Raw genomic sequence first — 13,082 nt, 5'->3', positions numbered from 1 at the left:
ACAGCAGTTTCTCTATGAGCTAGTTTTGTTTGGTTCAGGATGGGGTAAGGAGGTAGTCTGGGTGTAGCTAATAGTGTGCTGGGTGCTGGCTGAAGCAGTGTCTTACAGCCCCTGGGCTTTCTCCCAAAGGGGCTTGGGGGTCTTGAGGGTCCAGGGGGATCCTCTTGGAGCCAGCCCTATGTGCCTCCCAGCCCTCCCCTTGGGCATGAGTGGATGTCTCCCAGCTCCAGGCTGCTGCCCCACTGCACCCTGTGGCTCTGCAGTGGCAGAAAGCCCAGATGATGATCAGGAGGCATAGAGACCTATTTGGCACAGGACACCTGGTCAGAGCTGTGGACTTGGCTCTTGATTTGGCTGACTGTCTGCCTGTGGCCCAGTGCTGCAGAAACAGTGGTGACTTTTGTAGCTGGGCTGCACGTGTGTGGTAGCACTCTCCAGGTGAGGAGACAGGGGATGAGGGGCTCCTCCATCCTTGGTGATGCAGTGTAGGTAATGGACTTTCTTGGGCTTTGACCAGCACTAAGTGGGTAAATAGGAATTATGGTGGACAGTGCAATTGCTAAAGAGTAATGTGCTAGTATGCTGCCTAATTTATCTTGGCAAAGATCTTGGTTTTAGAAATGACCTGGTAAAGGTGATGCCAGGGTTTGAGGTGAAGGAACATCATGCTATGGTGAGAAGGAGTTTACCTGAAGGAGCCCTCCAGTGAGGGCTGGTGTGACCATAGCAAAGTTAGCTTTTGGAGTACAGGTACCATCCTGATGATGTAGGTAAGGTGCATGCTAAACAGCAAGTAAGGCTTTTATAAAGTAGTTTTTTTATGACTTGTAAAGAGATAGAGGCACTGGATGCAGTGACTGCTGCTGGAAAACAGAGTGTGCTAGGAACTTCTGATCTCTTCAACAGGAGAGCACACCTCCTCCTCTCTTCCCTCACTGACCTTGGAGTCTGCATGGCTGCTTCTCTCTCTCTTCCCACTCCTTGCACCACCACCAGCTGGAAGAGAAAGAAAGGACAGAAGGAGGAAGAAACAGGAGGAAGCCTCCTCTTCCGGCTTCTTCTTAAAAAGTGATCATGGAGACGTTTAACTGACTCAGCCTTAGAAGTGGGTCTGCCTCAGAGCTGGGGAGGATTTTGAGCAACTTCTTACAGGAGCCATCTTTACAGCCCCTTCCCCCTTACCAGAAACAGCTTCACGTCAAACCATGACACATGGGAGACAGTGTTAAAAGCCTTGCTGAAGTGAAGGTAGATGAAATCTGCTGCGCTCTCCTCATCCAGCCAGCTGGTTATATCATCATCATAGAAAGCTGTCAGGTTGGGCAAATAGGATTTACCTGTGGTGAATCCGTGTTGACTCCCCCTGGTAACCATCTTTTGCTTCATGTGTTTAGAGATGATATCCAGTATGAATTGTTCCATCATGTTTCCAGGGATGGAGGTGAGGCTGACTGGCCTGTAGCTTTTTGGGTCATCCTTGCCTTTTTTTGAAGACTGGAGTAACATTGGCCTTTGTCCAGTATTCAGACACCTCACCTGTGCTCCATGATTGTTCAAAAATGATGGGGAGCAGCTTAGCACTAACATCAGCCAGCTCCTTCAGCACTTGTGGGTACCTTCCATCAGGACACATGGATTTGTGGGGTTTATCACCACCTCTCCTTACAGCAGCCTCGACCCCCATCCCTGCTGTGCCATTGGAGTCTTCATGACAATGAAATTGAGTCAATATGTACAAGCCAGGTCTTAAAGCTATGTTAAATTACTGCTCTTGCTCTGTGGCTTGTTCTTCTACACAGCACAGGCTTATCCTGACCTCTTGGCTTAGGCTGCTGAAGGTTTGAAACGTCTACTGCCTCAAGCTGGCTATGAGCTCCTAGTGTCTCAGCTCCTGATGGTGGCAAGTTGAACACCAGTTGTACTTCTCAGGAGCTCACAACACAAATACTTCTCAGAAGGACTTTGCCTACCCTGGGCTGTTTGCCACTGGCAGCTGTGTGGCCTGGGAGCAGTGGTCACCTCCAGTACAACCTGAAGGCTGCAGGATTTTGCTGTTCCAGGGCTGGAGGACCATGTGCTTTGAGGTCTGGCATAAAGATCATAGCTCTGTATTAGGTGAACTGATCACCTTGGTTTATGTAATGTGAGACCTTGTGCTCCTGGGTGAGCTCAGCAATGGGGTCAGGTTTCCTGAAGCATGAACGTGGCTTGGTTGGTGCTGGTGACCCTTGTGAGCTTTGTAGGAAGAATCTCCAACCCTGCCTTCCCTCCCACCCTTCTGGCCTGACCTTGAGCCTCATGTTCCTGCTGTCTGTATCCTGAGAGAAGCTAAAGACTTGATATTTGCAACAGGATATTTTTAGCTGAGGAAACTGCTTTTGGCCCTGGATAAAGAGTAAAATTACGGGTAAAGCAGCAAGGCTGACTTGGAGCAATACCAGCAGCCCCAGTTCCCAGATGTTTGGTCCTTCTTCTTTTGCTCTTCCCCACCTGTGAGCCCCATCAATCCCAGTCCAATAACTGCTGCTTCTGGACTTTATTAACATTCATTTGCCTTGCACCTATGGGCATCTGAGGAAAGACTTAATTAGAAAGCTGTAAGATGCTGGCAAAACAATAAATTTATGGGAATTAATAATGTGGACAAGTGCCCTATTATGTGGAGATGTTGGTGACAGGCTATAAGTGGCCTTCAAAGGAATTAATTAGAAGTAATTTACGATGCAGGAGAACAATCAAATGGTACTTACAGGAATTTCAGGGTAAACATGAGCTGGCTGGTACGTTTTTACCCAAATTTGCACTGTCCTGTGGAAGTGGTGTGAGTATCAATGCTTATCTCCCTGCTGCACAGCAAGAGCTGCTGCTCCGTCCTGTCCCTCTCCGAGCATGGCCCATGTCTTTCTAGACAGCAAGAACAATTGAAAACAAGGTAAAATAATTAATGGAAGGCTTCCCCAAGAAGAGGGTTGGGGCTTGTAGCAACTCGCCATCGCAAGCCTCTGTCTGTGTGGATTTGGAGCTCCTGTGCCTTGGTGGGTGGCCTGGCCACATACCTCTGGGACTCAGAGAGACAGCAGCAGCCCAGGGTCAGCCTGGATGCACGAACTTGGACAACCAGGGTATGGTGCACAAGCTTTTATCACCATTGTGGCATTCAAGGGCAGGCTGGAGGTGACCTTGAAGATACAGAAGAAATCGGGAAAAGAGAAAATTGAGGGGAAAGAAGGAAATGTGCATTTATTCCTTAATGTCTTATTACAGCACACAAGGAGTTTATGTAGCCTGAATCCTTCTCTCTGACAATAGTTTACCCTTTTCCTCCAGCTCAAGGGGTTGCAGTTTATTTTTAGGCAGGATATTTGACGTGGTAAGACTTGAGGTGCTTGCCATCCTCTTCATGGCACTGCCATCTGTTCTTCAGCTGAAGGGACCTTTCTGCAAAGGATTCTTGGTCTGTAAGGAGAAAACTAAAATTTCCAAATCCGATTGAAAGCTCCAGGTGTCTGTGGTCAGGGTGCCACGACTATCACTGTAATTCTGGTCATTTAAACACCATACCATGACTATCGTTGTAGTTCTGGTCACTTAAACACCATGCAGGCACCCATGTCCCATGATGCATGGTACTCCTTTCCACCCTCCTTTTACCTCTGTCATGTCCCAAGGAGCCTATTGCTGGCTCAAATATCTTCTAGATCTCACCTTGGGGTTTTTGTTTTTTTGGCTGCTTGCCTACTGCAGAGGTGTCCCTGCATCAGCAGATTTTGGAGTTCTGTGAACACAGGAGAAGCTTGTTAAAAACTAATAAATATTCTCTCTATGGGGGAAAAAAAAAAGACAGGAAAAATACTCTATGGTGTTTCCACAAATTATCCTCTATGTTCTCTTTACAAAGCTAAGAAATCTGAAATCTGGGTAGAGGTAGTTTTCTGTCGCTCATGTTTCATGAGGTTGGCTCTTCCACCAACCTAGATGTAATGTGCTTGGATGTGAAGGGTCCAGGGATTTATTTTGTGTTATGTCAGACTGAGGAACTGATGTGAGTCGTGTCCTTTCTCAGCCTTCTGCATCCAGACATTAAAGAGGCTTGGCTCTTAAAGCTTGGCTGCCCAAATTGATGCATTGAGCATGTACAACCTGGCAGCTGAGTATCAGGACTAATTTCTCAATGATGTACACAATTAATGCCCTGCCTGCACATGTTCAGGGAAATTGATATGCATTTTTTTCCCCCTCTTTCACTTTCCATGATGATCAGCAAAGCAGAACATTACTCTACAGAATGTTACTCTACACCTTGGGATGCTGCTGGTGGAGCTTTCACAGGCAGTGGCTTTGGAACGGTGTTTCCTGAGCACTAGGTTATTGTAAATAGTATCTGTTTTCCCTGTGCACATCTGAAGAGGCTGAAAAGGAAAATTTCTGGTATCTGTTCTGGGTATTTACTCTCACCCAAGAGACAAAAGCTTTTATTCAAGGAACTGGAGTTAATTTACTTCTCATGTTTTTGCTGCCAGAAAAAAATGTGCTGTGGTATAAATGGAGACAAAGGTGCAAAAGTCATTTGAAAACACTGACAGTAAATTAAAGTTTTGTCTTATTTGCAGAGATAATTTAGCATAATTCCCTGCTAATGAATTAATGCACCACTTCTCGTTCATTAGAGCTTTCCTAATTTTATTTGAGCTCTAAGTGCTAGCTAGCTTCATTACTGGCAAATATTAATGTAATAAAGCAGGTTTTGGTGGAGTTCATTCTCAGTGAGCTTTGTATGCAGGTAGTGTGCTGGATAAGGGCTGGGAGGAGGAGGAAGGTCAGGGATGATGTCCACCTGTGAGGCCTTATGGGTGTCCATCATCTAGGCAAACATTATCATCTTTTGGTGGCCACATTCAAAGGCCATGGGCTTGCCCAGTCTTTGGCAGAAAACACCCATTTTCCCTGCAGCATCGCATCCTTAAAGGAAGGAAAACCCAGAAGCTAAAATATAGTCATTGCATTAAATGTATCATCAGCTGTTGGCTCATCAGCAGTGACTCCATCCCACTACAGCCCTGGCTTTGCTTTTCAATAAATGTAGCTTGCTCTTTAATAAATGCATTGTAAGAAAGGTAAATAAGAAGAAAGCAGAGAACAAGTGACATTTGCTTCTGAAAACTGGTACTCAAATTTCTTTGGTGGCCATACAAGAGAAAACATCACTCTGTAGCCTCCATATTTCTTTTTTTCTTGATCCTGCACCCAAAAATTTGCACCAGAGGCTTTGGCCAAGGCTGATGCCAGATGGCGAATACTTGGTCCTGGGGAGCCTTCCCACCATCCTGCTGGTGTGCCTAGGAAGCTGGAAGGGATAGAATAGGCTCTGCTTCAATCATGTTCTTTGATGCAAATGTCTCCATGAATAATTTAAGCTCTGCATTTTTTACACTGCTTCATTGGTTACATCTCTGCTTCAGCTAAGACAGGATGGGGAAAGAGATATTTCTTTATCTTTTGTTTTGGTTTGGTTTCTTCTACCAAAAGTGTTTCCTAAGTGATGGATGAACAGATTTTTCCCATGTTGTATCAGGAACCTGCTGGAGCCTGAGATCTGGGCATCATCCAGCATCCCAGACATGACCATTGATGATGATGCTTCAGACATGGATGATGTCTCAGAGCACTGTGTGAGCCAACCAGTGGGAAAAGATGATTTATTTTTTAAAAATCCATTGTTTGGGTCCATAGGTGCTAGTTTTAACTTTATGCTGATTCAGGGATATAATCCCACATCTCCAGATATGAGTCTATGAGATCCTAAACTTTGTCCTAATACCTCCTGGGACTCTGGGCACAGATTTTGACGTACATGTTGGGTCTCACCTGGCTCAGATGGCCTTGGGGCCACATCTCCACTCCCCCCTGAGGTCAGGGCATAAGCAGACCCAGCTGCAGGGCTCCTTGTTATGGGCTGATGCTGACACCTTTGACTTTTTTCCTGGGTTTTTTTGAGTGTTTTTTGTTTGATTGGTTTTGGTTTTTTTCTAAGACCCTCAATATTTTAATTATTTGTTTGGAGCATGATTAATGTTTTGTGTGATGTTGTTCTGCCAGAGGAGCCCCTGTACATTTTAGTTTAGCAAGATCTCATTAAGAAGTCCCATCAAGCATGTCATCCCATGTTTTTACAAGCACCTCCAGGGCTTCTCCAGTATGACTGCGTTTCAGCAGGCTCAGCCGGACCTGACGGCTTGGGGGGGCTTTGGGCTCCTCTGAGGGTGTTCCTCCAGTCGAGCACCCCTTGTCTCAGAGTCAATGCAAGTCTCAGATTACTGCTGCCTCCAGGGTACGGAGATGAGGCGCTCTTGTTCTCCAGTTTGTCCTTTCTGGCCGCATTTGAGTGGGGATGTTCTCCTGAGTGAAAGCTGCAGATAGGCTAAAGCTGCCCAGTCTCCATGTCCCCACCGGGGACGAAGCACGGGGTGATGACATGAACCCAGGGGGTGGTGTGGCATGGGGTACCGCGGCACGGGCGCCGGACGCAGGTCTCGGGCGGGCGGGTGAGGATGGGCAGCGGTGTGTGTGTCCCCACTGCCACCCAGTGGTGTGAGAGCTCCGACCATCGCCCAGGGAAATGCCTTCGCTAAGGTTAGACAGTGGAGTGCATAAACATGGCTCCAGCGAGGGGCATAGCCAAGTACCGCAGGGTTTTGCTGCAGAATCGGTGTCCACTGATCTTTCTGGGCTGGAGGTTGAGCTGACAGCTCAGCTCAGCACGTCAGGCAGAGACCCTCGCCTCCAACCTGGCCCCTCACAGCTGAGGGCACCAAATGGCCCATGGAGCCTCCCCTGCAACACCCACCCACACCTGCCTGTGGCCCCAGGAGTCTATTGAAGCTCAGCCTGGGGCTGTCAGTCTCTGCTTGAGCTGTGCTGCAGGGATGCTGCTCTCCAGCCATGCCCATTAGCCAGAAACTTATTGCTACCTTGCCTTGGACCTGCTTCATCCTCACCACCTTGTCTGATGTTCTGAGCTCCCTGTTGACACAGTTTTCCCCCTTTGTTATCTTGCTGAGGACGAAGCGAAGGCTCCTGCCTGCTGCTGGATATCTATCCCAGCTCCCCAACCCATTCCTGGCGAAGTGGGAGCTTTTATTCAGGTCTAGCTGGCTCTACTCCATCCTCGGCTTATCAACTCTGAGGAGGCTGGGCCCACCATTCCATCCGTGAGGATGGAGAAGCTGCCCTGGCCATGGAGCAACTGGCATCTCTTCTGCAGCACAGTGGCCTCCAGTAAACTGTGGAAATGTAGGCTGGCAAGTGCCAGACACAAATGAGGATTAATTAGTGTGCCATGGCCACAAGCGCCCATTTCAAGCCCATTTCTGGCCAGGCTTGGCTTATATATGTCCATTCCTGTGGCTGCTGGGAGGGCTCAGCTGAGCAGGGGAGCAGCTCAGGTTGAGGTTTTCATGCCAAATTGTATCAGAGTGAATACAGAAGCCGAGTTGCTGAGTGCCCTGATCCGTGGCTTGGGATGTCCCTGAATCCTCCTTTCTCCTCTGATGTTATGGAGCTCGCCAAACCCACTCTGTCACTCTCCCAACTAAACTGGACAGGGGAGAGAAAATACAATGAAAGGCTCATGGGTGGAGATAAGGACAACTAGATCACTAAGCAATTACCATCATGGGCAAAACAGACTAAATTTGGGGAAAACTGATTTATTAACAGTCAAAACTGAGCAGGGAAATCAGAAATAAAACCTGAATCTTTAACACCCGCCCCCCCCCCCCCCCCAATCTCTCCCTTCTTCCCAGATTTCCATTTCTTCCCACTTCAGCACTGCAGGGGATGGAGGACTGAGGTCATCATAGATGGTCTTTGCTCATAGATGGTCTTTGCTGCTGTTTCCTCTCAGGAGGAGGACTCCTGACACTTCCTACTGCTACAATGTGGGTGCCCTCCCACAGCAGACAATCCACCACCAATTTCTCCAATGTGGCTCCTTCCCTTGGGCTACAGTTCTTAATGAACTGCTCCAGTGTGGTTCTCATCCACAGGGGAAATTGTCCTTCTGGAATGAACTGCTCCAGCCTGTCCCCCGCCATGAGGTCACAAGTCCTGGCAGCAAGCCTGGTCCAGCCTAGTCTCCTATTTTCACAGGTTTGCTGGGACTGCCAGGAGCCTGCTCCAGCATGGGCTTTCCACAGGCTCACAGCCTCCCTCAGGCATCTACCCACTCCAGCATGGGGCCCTCCCCGGGCTGCAGATGCATCTCTGCTCCACAGTAGCCTCCATAGTTGCAGGGGCAGGGCCTCACCATGGGCTGTACCACGGACTGCAAGGGAACCTCTGCTCCTCCTGCTTCTCCACCGACCTTACTGTCTCTGCAGAGTTGTTATTATCACATTCTCACTCTGCTGCAGTTTAGCATCTGCGCAGCAGTTTCTTCCCTTTCTCAAATATCTTAATCAGAGATGTTACCTCCAAGGCTTGGCCTTGCTCAGCAGCAGGTTCATCTTAGAGCCAACTAGTAATGGCCCTATCAGGTACTGGGGAAGCTTCCCGCAGCTTTTCACAGAAGCCACCCCTGTAGCCCCGTTACCAAAACCTGTCCGTGTCAGCCCACTATGGATGAAGATGCCAATGAGGGGACAATGAGGTAAAGGGATGCAGAATGCTGCAGAGTGCCGTGATAACATCACAGGAAGAGTGAGCTGGGTTTGTGCTTGGGATGGGCACAATTTCGGGGTACTGTGAGTAGCATGGATAGACTTTTGTCCTGGATTGAGCCAGGATAGTTAATTCCCGTGAGGAACCAGGACAGGGCACAGCCTGAACAGCTGACCCAGGCTGGCCAGCAGGTATTTGATACCATCCTACCGTCATGCCCAGGGTACAGGTAGGGGCTGGCCAGAAGAAGCTCTTCCAGGGGCGGGGGCTCTCGGTCGCCGGCCCGGAGCGGTCGCTCACGTCGGGTCCCGAGTGGTGAGCAACTGCATCACTCACCAGTTTTCTTTGTAATATCCCCTTGTCTTTGTTGTAGTTGTTCCTCTTCCATTTTCCCCAGTAAACTGTTCTTATTTCAACTTACCCGGGCTCTTTTACTTTTCCCCCCCCTCTCCGATCCCCTCCGCATTCCGTGGAGAGGGGGAGCGGGAGGAGTCGCAGGTTTCTTCCCCTTTGCTCCGGCTGGGCAAAACCACTTTTCTTGGTGCAGGTCTCCTTGCCGCCTCCCCATGGAGCCTTTTCTTGTGAGCAGATAATCACACCCAGCAAGATATCTGGCTGTGAGGCTGGAGATAAGCAGAAACAGGGAGGACACAACGGCTGGCTTGCTGCACTGTGGAGCAAAATCAACTGGGAAGATGCAGACGAGCTTCACTGGCCCAAGGGGTACATAGCTTTTGTGGGGGATGTTCCTTTTCTCCCTGTGGAGTGCAGCATCCTGGTTAAAGGGGTGAAGATGAGAAAGAAAGAGTCTTTATGGTCCTCTTCCAAGGCTCAAGATGGATTTAAGTCCTGAAACCTGGAAAGTGGGAATGAAGGAACGTTCATCTTGCATTTATAGAGAGACAATATCACATTAAGTGCTGGTACATCACTTGCAGTAATTTAGTTGTGGAACAACAAGAAACAAATAAGACAAGATGTTGTACGTTAGCAGAGGCAGGAAGCATAGTCTGTTCTTTTGAAAACAAAGCATTTGTCTTCCAGACATAGGTAGCAGCCACCCCTGAGTGGTGCAGGGAGGAGGCAGCTAAAATCCAGGGGTGATTTTACCAGCTGACAAGCTGCAAAGCACTGGCTGTAACTTGGTCTGAGCCAGGTCTATATGAAATTTGCAGAGGGAGAGGTTACTGCAGTCCCCTGAGAGCAAATTGTAATAGGTTTGAGCAAAAAAGCTGCAGTTTGGTTTTGGACTTCATAATGGAGCTTGAGGTGAGCACAGGAACCCATAGGTGCAGTTTGGTCTTCTGTCTCCTGTAGAACAGCCTTACTGAAGCCTGATCCTGAGCTAGAGCCCTTCCCCAGACTACAAATATCCTGTTATCTACTTTGATGGCTGTCTTTCATGTCAGCGAGCTCAGAAGTGAAGTCTCCAGGCAGTCGGGGTCTATTTTCAGCCCTTGCTGAAGTGAGATGTAGTGAGACAGCTTCTTCTCGGGGGAAACTTTTCAAGCTGGATTTTGCAAACCAGAGGGATTGGGTGAGCTCAGAGGAGTTTCTTCAAAACACAAACCCCAGAGAGAGCTTCTCATAATTCAGGTCAATTCAAATAAGAGCCATGAGGAGGGTCAGGGCTGGAAGATTAAATGTAAAAGCCATAATTCAGCTTTAAACCCCATCAAACCCTAGCTCTGGACAGAGCAGCCTCTGAGCAGCCTTGCCACATAAAAATCAGCAGGATGTGTGGCAAAGGTATCTGCTGATCTGGTTCGCTGGCCAGTTCCTGTCATTTTATTTGCTGATGGTTTCTTTACTGAGCCCTTTGCCCCATCCTTTGCTGTCTCTGGTAACTCTCTGGTTGCTATTTCGTCTGTTCCTGAGCAGGTTTTGGAGAGGAGGGACAAGGACAGGGACATTGCTGGGATGCTGGGGGTAAAGGCTCGTTAATTTGTTACTATATGATGTTGAGTGAAAGTCAGTGTTTTCCCAGTGGCTGCATCCCCCATCGCCCTCCCCATGGCCATGAGCTAAGTCCAGCGAGCTGGATGTTGTCCTTGCAAGAGCAAAGTTCATTGATTCAACTTCATTAATAACTAGGTTTGTGGTGCAGCTAATAATGTCATTAATAACTTGATTACTGGTGTAGAAAAGCCCGTTTTACTAGTTTGAATGTTTTTTCCATATTTGCCTTAATAATCGTTCCCAGCCTCTTGAATCTTACCATAAAAAACTTCTCCAAACCAGCAGACTTTCCTGCTAAATAATATTAGTAAAATCCTTCTGGGTTGTGCAGAGCAGCAGCTAGGACATTATTGTGGTTCTCCATACATCGGTGGTGGGTTTTATTATCCCTTACCCTGAGTGAATGGGAACGGAGGAATTACCACTATCTCTGTTTACCCCTAGTTTATGGAGGTTTTCCATCCCTTGGCCTGGAAGGTTAATACAGCACTTACTGCTGCTGTCATTTGGATTTATGGGAGAGCATGAAATAAGGCTTTCATGGCTATAAATTCACTCTAAATAGAAATGTAGGGGAAGAAGCTATTACCTGTGTCCTTATAGACCCGGCTCTGTCAGTTGGCTTTAAATCCTGGGTCCCAAGGTGAGCAGCTTTGCCCCGAGCTATGCAGGAGCTGGAGCTTTGTGTCCCCATGCCATGCCTCAGTTTCCCTTCTGGCTGCTTTTATAGCTCATTCCAGAGCTGCAGGCAATGCGTGTACCCCCAAATCCAGGTCAGCTGAAAAGCATCTCCTCATGCAGCTCGGGTTGCTCTGATTTTTTGCCGCATGCCCCTCCTGGCATTCTTTGGGAGGAGTTATTAAAGAATAAAGCTACATCTATTAATCATGCATTTTACAATGGAGCCAGGCTGTAAAAAGCTCATAGAAATAAATAAGTAACCAGTTGTTGACAATCAGAGTAGCAGAGGGAATGGAGAGGAGTTGTCTTACATCTCCCTGTGCTGCTGCTGGGTGAGCCTGTTTGTTCCCTTTTTGGGATGCGGAATGGGGATGTTCCATCTCTTGATGTAAAAAACCAGAGGCTGACGCTTCCCTTGGGGTCCCAGCCCTGAAAGTAGAGGGAGATGTGGAGGAAGATTATGCATCATCAGCACCAGCCTCCCTCTCACAGTCTCTCTTCCAGCTATGTCTGTGGCTGGGATGTCCCCATCAGGACCCAGCTGTCTCCTGGATCAGAGTCACCAAACCCTCCCAGGCTCTGCACATGGTGGGATGCCCTGTGCCTTGGGTCCTAAAAGAAAAAGTAATTAAATATAATTTGGGTGAAAGGATTTTCTCCTGCTATGATATGGGTTGAATTCTGAATGTTTTGATCCCTGCTGCCTCCTCTTTGACGGGCACTTCACACGAGCGTCCCTCACCCATGGTAGTAATGCTGAGTGGCAGCCAGGGTCCTGGCTTCAGGGTGGCACTGGAGAAAGAGCTGAAAAGGAGTGCCTCTGACCTGGATTAAAGATAAGGAGTCAAAGAGGAGTTTTTTTTGCTGCCAAGTTTGTAAAAAACACTATTGTTATGGGGATGCTCGAGCACTGGTGATGTTTGCAGGTCCACAGGAAGAAGAGCTGATGGGAAGGAAATGGGGTTTGCTCTCAGAACCAGGTGTTGCACCAAACCCTTTGGATGACAAAAACTTTGGCAAGACCTGGAAGCTGAAAAAAAAAAATTGTGAAGGTCTAGATTCCTTAATTTTTTAGATTTTTAAATACTGTTGTGTTTTTCTGTTTTTTTTAACCCCAAAGTCATGGTTGTGGCTTTTGAAATGAAAAACCAGAAGTGGGTACCTGAAGGAAAGCTGGAGACATTTCCCACATCATTTTAAGATGTCACATGCCCTGGATCTGATATAAAGGATGAAAACCTTTATCTCAGGTGGAGGAGGTGGTGGAGGAGAGAGCAGTTCCCCCTCCTTGCTCCTCAGCACTGGTGTGGTTTTGCTCTCTAAGGCCCTCTTCATCCCCTCCTGGGACCCGTGTCAGCCAGAGGAGCAATATCCTGACATCCTCTCTCCACTCTGTCATCAGATATAACAAAGCCCTGCCATCAGATATAACAAAGCAGATCACAATGACTCAGGGATAAATAAATGTCCCAGGAAGGGCCATTTGCTCCTCTATTCCAGCCACATCCAACCTTCAGCATCCCTATGTCCCCACGCAGCCCAAAGCCACAGCTTCAGATGTGCCGGCTCTCCCCTACATACAGGCTTCCCTCTCTTGGTGCATATATACTTGGTGCATATACATGTATAATATATACATGTTGTTTGATTTCTCCATGATGGATGGTTTATTGATCTGAAGATTCTATCCACAAAAAAAAAACCAAACCAGTTTAAAATTCCCTGAGCCTCAAAAATGATGGGTAGGTAGTTGGAACATTTGTCTTCTTTGCCACCTTTTCATG

Source organism: Colius striatus, chromosome 7 (genome assembly GCF_028858725.1).
Source record: "Colius striatus isolate bColStr4 chromosome 7, bColStr4.1.hap1, whole genome shotgun sequence".
Classification (NCBI taxonomy): Eukaryota; Metazoa; Chordata; class Aves; order Coliiformes; family Coliidae; genus Colius; species Colius striatus.
This window is presented reverse-complemented; position numbering follows the sequence as displayed.